Genomic DNA, 12,389 nt, shown 5'->3' with positions numbered 1-12,389 from the left:
AAAGCCTGGTTAAAACCATTTGTGCTCCCACCTTATAATGCGTCCATGTTGTGAGCTGGCACCCTATTCCCTATATAGTGCACTACTTTTGACCCTGGGCCCATGGTCTTGCTGATGTGATACTGGACATTGTACCGTATTAATGAGATTTGTTTCTCTCCAGATGGGTCTCGCCCTCTGAGCTCTTTGTTTTAGCAAAACAAACATCCAATCCAGATTAATTCAATTGGAAAATAGCCATGGTTATTCCAACAGATTAACTGTAATTGAACAATCACAGTAAATGGAAACAATTCCCCCTATTGTTCCTTCAGGGATGATAGGGCCTGTTAGAGGTTTGTCTGTAAACAGGTTCAGCCATTAATCTGTTTCCCTGGCCTGCACTTTATACTGAGCAGTTAATGCCAGCCTCTAAACTGAACTCAGAGAGAGACAGAGGGTGAGAGGGAATGACAGATTTACAGAGCGAGGACTGAGAGAGAGAGAGAGAGAGAGAGAGGGTGAGAGAGAATGACAGATTTACAGAGCGAGGACTGAGAGAGAGAGAGAGGGTGAGAGAGAATGACAGATTTACAGAGCGAGGACAGAGAGAGAGAGAGAGGGTGAGAGAGAATGACAGATTTACAGAGCGAGGACTGAGAGAGAGAGAGAGGGTGAGAGAGAATGACAGATTTACAGAGCGAGGACTGAGAGAGAGAGAGAGGGTGAGAGAGAATGACAGATTTACAGAGCGAGGACTGAGAGAGAGAGAGGGTGAGAGAGAATGACAGATTCACAGAGCGAGGACTGAGAGAGAGAGAGAGAGAGAGAGAGAGAGAGGGATGGATGGCTCTGTGTTGTGTTACTTTCCTGACGCCTGGGCCTATGGTGATCTGTTATATGACTGGTCAGTTGATTACCTGGTTGTGACTGGCCAGACCCATGGCTTTGGCTTGTGTCTCTCTGACCCATGTCTGTGTTCCACTCTGGCTTATCTGAAGACAGCTGTTGTGGTTCAGTTTGTTAACATCAAGTGGAGAGGCTACTGTTGTGTAGTAGGGTCTAGTATACTTCTCATTTTGGCAGTAAACCTGTAGTTTTTTCCATTTTCACTGCATTTGTTGCACATGTCCTTTTAGCGAACTGTGGGGAAACTGGGTCAAATCAAGCAACACATAGGCTACTGAAGTAGGCTATGGAACAATACTGCTGCTTGGAATGACACTGGAATGATGGGATGACACTGTAATAGGATGACACTGGATGGCTCTGGATTAGGTTTATTACCATACTGGGTAGCCTATACAATTATGATATTATTATTGAGATCAATCAATTAACCAAAGGTATGTTCTGTAAAAAAGGGCCTAATTTTATCATGATGTGATAACACAATAGTCCTCAACTTCCTGTTCCTGTGAAAGATGTCCGCATAGTATGATCAATTGGCTGCTAAAGGCATGATCTCAATGGTTGCCTTTTATCCATTTCTTATGAATGTAGGAATTACATTTGATACAACACATTACACATTAACCAAACCCATTGCCTCGAGTTGCGCCACATGCTTGCACACGTAGGAGTATAATAAACACCAAACACGCGCTTTCTTTGTGCCACTCCCAATAATAGTATTACACAGAAGGCAGTCACGTCGCGCACGTCTTTCACGTCGGGACAACGCCTCATTCTGAATCACTGGCAGTTGCTGCCCAGTGTAATAAGAGAGCGCGTTACAAGGATGTCACGTATCTGTTCCAAGATCGATTATAACTTGTCCCACTGCCGTGCGCATTTGCACGGGCCATAAAAGGAAACATCGTAAAAGCGGTGAAGAGAGTCCAACAGTGATGATCACAATCTTATAATTACTGCACTCTGTCTTCTGCTTAGGCTGCCTATACTGTATGTTTTCATAAACCGAATGTAGGCCTATGTGTTGCTCACACTTGTCAATGCCCAATGCTGCTTAGAAACGTAGTAATATATTCAGTGCTGAAAGATGAGGAGACATTGTCTGTAGCAGAATTACAATTCTGTTGACTTGAATTGGCTTTTTGTTTGGGCTTTGACACAAATTGCTTTCAACAACATGAACTAGGTAATGTTGTGTTGTCATGTTGTGTCTGCAGGTCTATAGGAAGTCACATGGTCACATTTTGAGATGAGAAGCCATTGGCTTCTATCAATATTATTCACATTTACAACTTGTCTATAACACAGTGATAAATGTCACCTTGTTTTGTGTGCATGTGTGTGTGCAGAGGAGTGAAAAACACCTCAAAGCATCGCATGACTGTAAGGTTAGGATAGGTTAATAAAATCATTAACAGGTCTCTTCTGATATCTAGGCCGAATACCCAAGTGTAACGGCGTTCGTCGGAAGAAGGGGACCAAAGCGCAGCGTGGTATGTGTTCATGATTTTTATTATCAAAAACACTCAAACAAAAATAACAAAACAAAAAGCCAACAGTTCCGTCAGGTACACTATACAAAACAGAAAACAACTACCCACAAACACAGGTGGGAAAAAGGCTGCCTAAGTATGATTCCCAATCAGAGACGATAGACAGCTGCCTCTGATTGGAAACCATACTCGGCCAAAACAAAGAAATAGATAGCATAGAATGCCCACCCCACATCACACCCTGACCTAACCACACAGAGAAAAACGGATCTCTCAGGTCAGGGCGTGACACCAAGTGTCCACCGACTCCTCCCCAAACTATAACCATTAACACCGTCACAAACTAGTTAGGGCTGTCTGTATCCATATCTACTGAATAACATGGAGTGTATCAAACTAGTTAGGGCTGTCTGTATCCATATCTACTGAATAACATGGAGTGTATCAAACTAGTTAGGGCTGTCTGTATCCATATCTACTGAATAACATGGAGTGTATCAAACTAGTTAGGGCTGTCTGTATCCATATCTACTGAATAACATGGAGTGTATCAAACTAGTTAGGGCTGTCTGTATCCATATCTACGGAATAACATGGAGTGTATCAAACTAGTTAGGGCTGTCTGTGTCCATATCTACTGAATAACATGGAGTGTATCAAACTAGTTAGGGCTGTCTGTATCCATATCTACTGAATAACATGGAGTGTATCAAACTAGTTAGGGCTGTCTGTATCCATATCTACTGAATAACATGGAGTGTATCAAACTAGTTAGGGCTGTCTGTATCCATATCTACTGAATAACATGGAGTGTATCAAACTAGTTAGGGCTGTCTGTATCCATATCTACTGAATAACATGGAGTGTATCAAACTAGTTAGGGCTGTCTGTATCCATATCTACTGAATAACATGGAGTGTATCAAACTAGTTAGGGCTGTCTGTATCCATATCTACTGAATAACATGGAGTGTATCAAACTAGTTAGGGCTGTCTGTATCCATATCTACGGAATAACATGGAGTGTATCAAACTAGTTAGGGCTGTCTGTATCCATATCTACTGAATAACATGGAGTGTATCAAACTAGTTAGGGCTGTCTGTATCCATATCTACTGAATAACATGGAGTGTATCAAACTAGTTAGGGCTGTCTGTATCCATATCTACTGAATAACATGGAGTGTATCAAACTAGTTAGGGCTGTCTGTATCCATATCTACTGAATAACATGGAGTGTATCAAAGATGAAAAAAACATCATTATTTTCAAGGATCTAAGGGCTGTAGGGACAACCAATTTTTTTCTCTTTTTTGTTGTTGTTATTATATATTTTTTATTGGGGGCTTGTGTTCAGTCCTCTTGTATCACCTCTCTCCCTGTCCCTGTTTTGTCCCCCCAAATCTCCTCCATCTGTCCCCCTCAGTGTCCCTCTGTCTTCAGGGGGACTGGTATTTCGGCCAGTCTGTCACATCCTGACCAGTATAAGGGGTTATTGGTTATTGTAGTTTGGTCAGGACGTGGCAGGGGGTGTTTGTTTTATGTGGTTCGGGGTTTGTTGGGATAAAAGTTAAAATGAGCAACCAACCCGCTGCGCCTTGGTCTACTCCATACGACACGCGTTACACAGTCCCACTCGTTCCCGCTGACCACCAAGGATCACTCTGCCCAGCTGTAGCCAGTGTTTATATATCACGTTTTTTTCCCAGATCATAACTCATTTTCCAGTTTGAGTGACGAGAAGAAAACAGAATCCCACCCCATGGCTCAGCGGGGCCTATTGTCTTAGTGTATCCTCTGTGAGTCACATGGGTCCTGTCCCTTTAATTGAAACAGGACGGGGAGGGCCCTAAACACAGCATAGCTCTGCCCAGTCCTTCCTAGACCAGCACAGTCCATCACAGCATAGCATAGATCTGCCCATCATAGACCAGCACAGTCCATCACAGCATAGCATAGATCTGCCAAGTCCTTCCTAGACTAGCACAGTCCAGCACAGCATAGCTCTGCCCAGTCCTTCCTAGACTAGCACAGTCCAGCACAGCATAGCATAGCTCTGCCCAGCCCATCCTAGACTAGCACAGTCCAGCACAGCATAGCATAGCTCTGCCCATCCTAGTCAGCACAGTCCAGCACAGCATAGCATAGCTCTGCCCATCTTAGACTAGCACAGTCCAGCACAGCATAGCATAGCTCTGAGAAGAAGCTATCAGAGTCCAGCATAGCATAGCTCTTCCCAGCCCATCCTAGACTAGCACAGTCCATCACAGCATAGCATAGCTCTGCCCAGTCCTTCCTAGACCAGCACAGTCCATCACAGCATAGCATAGATCTGCCCATCATAGACCAGCACAGTCCATCACAGCATAGCATAGCTCTGCCCAGTCCTTCCTAGACCAGCACAGTCCATCACAGCATAGCATAGATCTGCCCATCCTAGACTAGCACAGTCCATCACAGCATAGCATAGATCTGCCCAGTCCTTCCTAGACTAGCACAGTCCATCACAGCATAGCATAGCTCTGCCCAGCCCATCCTAGACTAGCACTGTCCAGTATAGCTCTGCCCAGCCTTAACTAGACTAGCACAGTCCAGTATAGCTCTGCCCAGTCCTTCCTAGACTAGCACTGTCCAGTATAGCTCTGCCCAGCCTTAACTAGACTAGCACAGTCCAGCACAGTCCAGTATAGCTCTGCCCAGTCCTTCCTAGACTAGCACAGTCCAGTACAGCTCTGCCCAGCCCATCCTAGACTAGCACAGTCCAGCACAGTCCAGTATAGCTCTGCCCAGTCCTTCCTAGACTAGCACAGTCCAGTATAGCTCTGCCCAGCCCATCCTAGACTAGCATGGCCCAGCACAGTCCAGTATAGCTCTGCCCAGCCCATCCTAGACTAGCACAGTCCAGTATAGCTCTGCCCAGCCCATCCTAGACTAGCATGGCCCAGCATAGCTCTGTATCTATATTGACACGCTATCTTTTCATAATACTGGAAAAGTGCCAATTTCAGTTAGCGTAATATAACCCCCCCCCCCCCCCCCCCCTAACCACAAATCCTCACCTGCCACTCAGTTCTCAGTGTTTTTCAGGATTCACTCCTTCACAGCTCTGTTCTCTTCCCTGAAGCACATGCCGATTTAGAACCAGGCTAGGTCTGTGAGAGGTTTTGCTGAGATAGCAACTTCCTGCTATCCTGTGGTAACCTCCTGTTTAAAACTCCTAACAGTAATAATAAAGTTGAAGAAAAAAATGAATAAATGTGTCTATTTCATACTATTTATCGAATATCGATAACTATCTGGTGATACAGATGTATTCGTGAAAGACCAATATCGTCCAATAATATTGGTGAACCGATATATTGGTTGGCACCCCCTTACGGACAGTTTCCCGGACGCAGATTAGTCTTGAAAAAAAATATTATATTTCAGTGGAGATTCTAAATTGAGCATGCCCCCCCACAGAATCATCCTTAATCTAGCCTAATTCAAGACTGGGAAACCAGCCATAAAATCCTGGATATTATTAGATTTTAGTTTATTTCCTTTTTGACCATGTGTTCTAACTCTGTTTTATACCAACATATTGATCTGATTCTGTTGGGTGAAAGGGTAACGAAAGGGCCTTTGTTGGTGGACTGTTTTGACCATACTGAGTCATCAGACCTACTTGCTGCAGAATGTCACCAGACTGGCATTTTTGATCTAGAAATGTGATAACGTGTCCCAAATAGCACTCTATTGTCTATTTAGTGCACTACTTTTGACAAGGGCCCATTTAGTGCACTATATAAGGAATAATAGGTTGCCATTTGGTAATACATTGCCATTTGGGATGCAGCCGATGCCGACACACAAGTGCTTGGGCACAAAACCGGAATCTCACAAAAGGTCTCATTGATAACTGAAAATCTAATCTCAAATGTGATGTCATTACTCAGACCTCCATGTTAACAAACTGTTAAAGAGGATACACAAGAGGTGACAATGATCAACTAAACAAGGCATACATTTCAGCAGGCGGTGTGTGTGTTTTAGTTCTTTGACACACGATACCCCTATCCAGATAAACATTGTCTTTAAAGTTCAATACGGTTTAATGATACTACAGTCGTACATGATTGAAAATAACAAGCAAGGTTAGCCATTCAGTAACTTACGAGCATAAATCTAAAATAAAATAGGGAATTGGCTTCTAGCCTAGCTAGCGTTATCATTGTAATCATAGCTAGAGCTTTATTCAAGGAATCAATGTCAAATTCAGGTCAGTCTAGGTCACAGGAGGCTGGTGGCACATTAATTGGGGAGGATGGGCTCATAGTAATGGCTGGAAAGATATAAGTGGAACGGCATTGAACTCATCAAACATATGGCTTCCGTGTGTTTGGTACCATTCCATTTACTCTATTCCAGCCATTATTATGAGCTGTCCTCCCCTCACCAGCCTCCTGTGGTCTAGGTATGTGTGTAATAGCCATCTAGACCACCACTGACAACCTATTTACCTTATATATTAAGTTTGGTTTACACCCGCACACACAGTTCATGTCCTGCTCATAGTTGTTCACAAAGCAGTAGGATGATTATAGTGAAATGATTAGGCTATATTGCGCAAATCAATTTATTTTAGACTTCCCTCAATACATGATTCACACGTCCTGATCTTTGACAAAAGGACATGGCTTTGGCCACGCTTTTACTGGTAAATCATTTACAACACTAGTTAGATGTGACCTACATCAGGCCAAATCTATTGCATACTTGTTTGCTTGGCTTTGGCCACGCTTTTACTGGTAAATCATTTACAACACTAGTTAGATGTGACCTATATCAGGCCAAATCTATTGCATACTTGTTTGCTTACCTACTGGCACCCTGTTCCCTACATAGTGCACTATTGGCACCCTATTCCATACGTAGTTCACTACTGGCACCCTATTCCATACGTAGTTCACTACTGGCACCCATTTCCCTACATAGTGCGCTACTGGCACCCTATTCCCTACATAGTACACTACTGGCACCCTATTCCCTACATAGTGCACTACTGGCACCCTATTCCCTACATAGTGCACTACTGGCACCCTATCCCCTGCATAGTGCACTACTGGCACCCTATTCCCTACATAGTTCACTACTGGCACCCTATTCCCTACATAGTGCATTACTGGCACCCTATTCCCTACACAGTTCACTACTGGCACCCTATTCCCTACATAGTGCACTACTGGCACCCTATTCCCTACATAGTGCACTACTGGCACCCTAGTCCCTACGTAGTTCACTACTGGCACCCTATTCCCTACGTAGTTCACTACTGGCACCCTATTCCCTACATAGTGCACTACTGGCACCCTATTCCCTATGTAGTTCACTACTGGCACCCTATTCCCTACATAGTTCTGCCTGCAGAAATAAAAGCTTCTTCCAAGTGGGTATGACACCTGCTCCTGTTTCCTGCTGCACTGCTGCTTAAATTCCACCTGGTGATCTGTTCACCGTCTGCCCTGGTTGTCTCCCTGTCTGGTACAGCTACCCCCCACCACACGCCCCCTCTCTCCCGAGCTTTCGCTCGCCTCCGGCACACAGGCACTGTTGGGGCCAGTGACTCTGAACTTACAATGGCTAGCCCCAAGTCGTTATATATATTTGAAATATATATATTTTTTTTTTATTGTGCATTTAGCTATTTGCCTCATGCCTCCTGCATGCTTTGTTGACTATGAACTTTCTTGTTTACCCAACTGTGGGACAGACTATGTTTGTTCCCACACTCAGGACTCTGACTCTCTATTGGTTACAGACTTTTGGCCTCCCATCCTATTCTAACCACCTCTTGCTGGCTTTTGTTACCTGATGAAATTGCTGTATAATATGATATTGTTGCCATCTAATGCACATTCAAATGTCATAAATCAACACTGCAGAGCTCTCCCTGTCCTCTGCCGTGCCTTGATTGTATTACTGTTGATAATATCTGGAAATGTGCATGTACCCTGGCCCATCTACTGTTGCTAGCCCCAATTCTCACTTGTGCTCTGATATCTGTTTCACTGATTTCTGCTCTCGTAAAAGCCTGAGTTTTCTGCACGTTAACACTAGAAGCTTATTACCTAAAATGGATCAATTGAAAGTGTGGGATCACAGCTCCAATCCAGATGTGTTGGTCATTACTGAGACGTGGTTAAGTAAGAGTGTTTTGAATACTGATGTTAACCTTTCTGGTTATAACCTTTTCGGCAAGACAGATCTTCCAAAGGTGGGGGAGTGGCAATCTTTACCAAGGATCACCTTCAGTGCTCGGTTGTCTCCACCAAGTCTGTCCCCAAACAATTTGATTTGCTGGTTTTAAGCATTAAACTTTCAAATAGCTCTTCGTTGACTGTTGCTGGGTGTTATCGTCCTCCATCAGCACCGGCCTGTACCCTACCTGCCCTAAGCTCTCCTGGCCCTGGTCTGAATTTGTACTGCTAGGTGACCTAAACTGGGACATGCTTAAACCACCTGACCAAGTCCTAAAGCAATGGGACTCCCTAAATCTTTCTCAGATTATTACCAATCCCACAAGGTATGACTCCAAACACCTAAAAAAGGCTACTCTCCTCGATGTTATCCTCACAAATAATCCTGATAGGTATCAGTCTGGTGTTTTCTGTAAAGATCTTAGTGATCACTGTTTTACAGCATGTGTTCATTATGGCTGCTCAGTGAAACGACCTGTCCTGATTTGTCATAGATGCTTGCTAAAAAACTCTAATGAGCAAGCCTTCCTTCCAGTGGCGGTTCTAGACCATTTCAACTGGGGAGGCCAAGCTGGGGCCAGTTGTACTGTTAGAGGGGCCAGTTACATTAGACGTTATTGTTCTCATATCGTTTTCTTCACTGCATTGCAGGCATTAGCAGGCAAAAGACCATGTTCATAATCATTAGTGTTCCGCGTTGCCACTGTCTAATAACGTATGTAAAAAAAAAACGATAGCAAAAATGTGTTATGTAAAAATTATTTCATACTCCACATTTAGGGGGGCCACAAGGGGGTCCAAAATTGTTGTCCCCTGCCCCCCCCCCCAGAACCGCCCCTGCTTCCTTCATGACCTGGTATAGAATCAGCTTGATCCCCTCTATCGAAGACACTTGGACCTTCTCTTTTAATATTTTCAGTGATATTGTTAACAAACACACCCCCATAAAAAAAATGAATTAAAAACAGGTTCAGCTCCTGGTTCGACCGTGATCTTGCAGAGTTACTCCACCTCAAGAATTGCATTTGGCGAAAGGCTCGGCACACACATACTCAGGCTGACTGGCTCTCGTTCAGGCAAATGAGAAATAAGTGCACCCAGGCTATCGGGAAGGCCAAAGTTAGTTACTTTAAGGAGCAGTTCTCTATCTGTAGGTTTAACCCTAAGAAGTTCTGGAAAACGGTTAAAGACCTGGAGAATAAACCCTCCTCCTCACAGCTGCCCATGTCCCTTAAAGTTGATGATGTGGTTGTTACTGACAAGAAGCACATGGCTAATCTCTTTTATCACCACTTCATTAAGTCAGGATTCCTATTTGACTCAGCCATGCTTCCTTGCCCGTCCAACATTTCCTCATTTCCCACCCCTTCTAATGCGACTAGCCCCACAGCTCCTCCCTCTTTTCCCCTGCCCAGCTACAAAGTTTCTCCCTGCAGGCGGTCACTGAGTCTGAGGTGCTAAAGGAGCGCCTTAAACTTGACCTCAAAAAAACATCTGGGTCAGATGGATTAGACCGTTTCTTTTTTAAGGTTGCTGCCCCTATAATCGCCAAGGCTATCTCTGACCTTTTTAACCTGTCTCTCCTTTCTGGTTCCCATTGCTTGGAAGGCAGCCACGATTCATCCTTTATTTAAAGGGGGAAATCAAGCTGATCATAACTGTTATAGGCCCATTTCTATTTTGCCCCGTTTATCAAAGGTGTTGGAAAAACTTGTCAATAATCAACTGACTGGCTTTCTTGATGTCTATAGTATTCTCTTTGGTATGCAATCTGGTTTCCGCTTAGGTTATGGATGTGTCACTGCAAACTTAAAGGTCCTCAATGATGTCACCGTTGATTCTAAGCAATGTTGTGCTGCTATTTTTATTGACTTGACCAAAGCTTTTGATACAGTAGACCATTCCATTCTTGTGGGCCGGCTAAGGAGTATTGGTGTCTCTGAGGGGTCTTTGGCCTGGTTTGCTAACTACCTCTCTCAAAGAGTGCAGTGTATAAAGTCAGAACATCTGCTGTCTCAGCCACTGCCTGTCACCAAGGGTGTACCCCAAGGCTCGATCCTAGGCCCCACGCTCTTCTCAATTTACATCAACAACATAGTTCAGGCAGTAGGAAGCTCTCTCATCCATTTATATGCAGATGATACAGTCTTATACTCAGCTGGCCCCTCCCCGGATTTTGTGCTAAACGCTCTACAACAAAGCCTTCTTAGTGTCCAACAAGTTTTCTCTGCCCTTAACCTTGTTCTGAACACCTCAGAAAAACAAAGGTCATGTGGTTTGGTAAGTAGAATGCCCCTCTCCCCACAGGTGTGATTACTACCTCTGAGGGTTTAGAGCTTGAGGTAGTCTCCTCATTCAAGTACTTGGGAGTATGGCTAGACGGTACACTGTCCTTCTCTCAGCACATATCAAAGCTACAGGCTAAAGTTAAATCTAGACTTGGTTTCCTCTATCGTATTCGTTCCTCTTTCACCCCAGCTGCCAAACTAACCCTGATTCAGATGACCATACTACCCATGCTAGATTACGGAGACGTAATTTATAGATCGGCAGGTAAGAGTGCTCTCGAGCGGCTAGATGGTCTTTACCATTCGGCCATCAGATTTGCCACCAATGCTCCTTGTAGGACACATCACTGCACTCTATACTCCTCTGTAAACTGGTAATCTCTGTATACCCATCACAAGACCCACTGGTTGATGCTCTCTCCCCCCCATCTGAGATACCTACTGCAGCCCTCATCCTCCACATACAACACCTGTTCTACCAGTCACATTCTGTTAAAGGTCCCCGAAGCACACACATCCCTGGGTCGCTCCTCTTTTCAGTTCACTGCAGCTAGCGACTGGAAGGAGCTACAACAAACACTCAAACTGGACAGTTTTATCTCAATCTCTTCATTCAAAGATTCAATCATGGACAGTCTTACTGACAGTTGTGGCTGCTTTGCGTGATGTATTGTTGTCTCTACCTTCTTGCCCATTGTACTATAGTCTGTGCCCAATAATGTTTTGTGCTGCTACCATGTTATGCTGCTGCCATGTTGTGTTGCTACCATGTTGTTGTCATGTTGTGTTTCTACCATGCTGTGTTGTCATGTGTTGCTGCCATGCTATGTTGTTGTCTTAGGTCTCTCTTTATGTAGTGTTGTGTTGTCTCTCTTGTCGTGATGTGTGTTTTGTCCTACATTTTTATTTTATTTTTATTTTTAATCCCAGCCCCCGTCCCCGCAGGAGGCCTTTTGCCTTTTGGTAGGCCGTCATTGTAAATAAGAATTTATTCTTAGCTAACTTGCCTAGTTAAATAAAGGTTAAATAAATATATATTTTTTTTTAAGAGTTCAGTTCTGGCACCCTATTCCCTATATAGTACACTACTGGCACCCTATTCCCTACATAGTACAGTCATGGCCAAAAGTTTTGAGAATGACACAAATATTAATTTTCACAAAGTCTGCAGCCTCAGTTTGTATGATGGCAATTTGCATATACTCCAGAATGTTATGAAGAGTGATCAGATGAATTGCAATTAATTGCAAAGTCCCTCTTTGCCCTTCAAATGAACTGAATCCCCCAAAAACATTTCCACTGCATTATAGCCCTGCCACAAAAGTACCACAGGTGTGAGTGTTGATGAGGACAAGGCTGGAGATCACTCTGTCATGCTGATTGAGTTCAAATAACAGACTAGAAGCTTCAAATGGAGGGTGGTGCTTGGAATCATTGTTCTTCCTCTGTCAACGATGGTTACCTGCAAGGAAACACG

The sequence above is a fragment of the Salmo salar genome, chromosome 27, assembly GCF_965601325.2.
Source record: "Salmo salar chromosome 27, fSalSal1, whole genome shotgun sequence".
Lineage (NCBI taxonomy): Eukaryota > Metazoa > Chordata > Actinopteri > Salmoniformes > Salmonidae > Salmo > Salmo salar.
Note: the sequence above shows the minus strand (reverse complement) of the source record.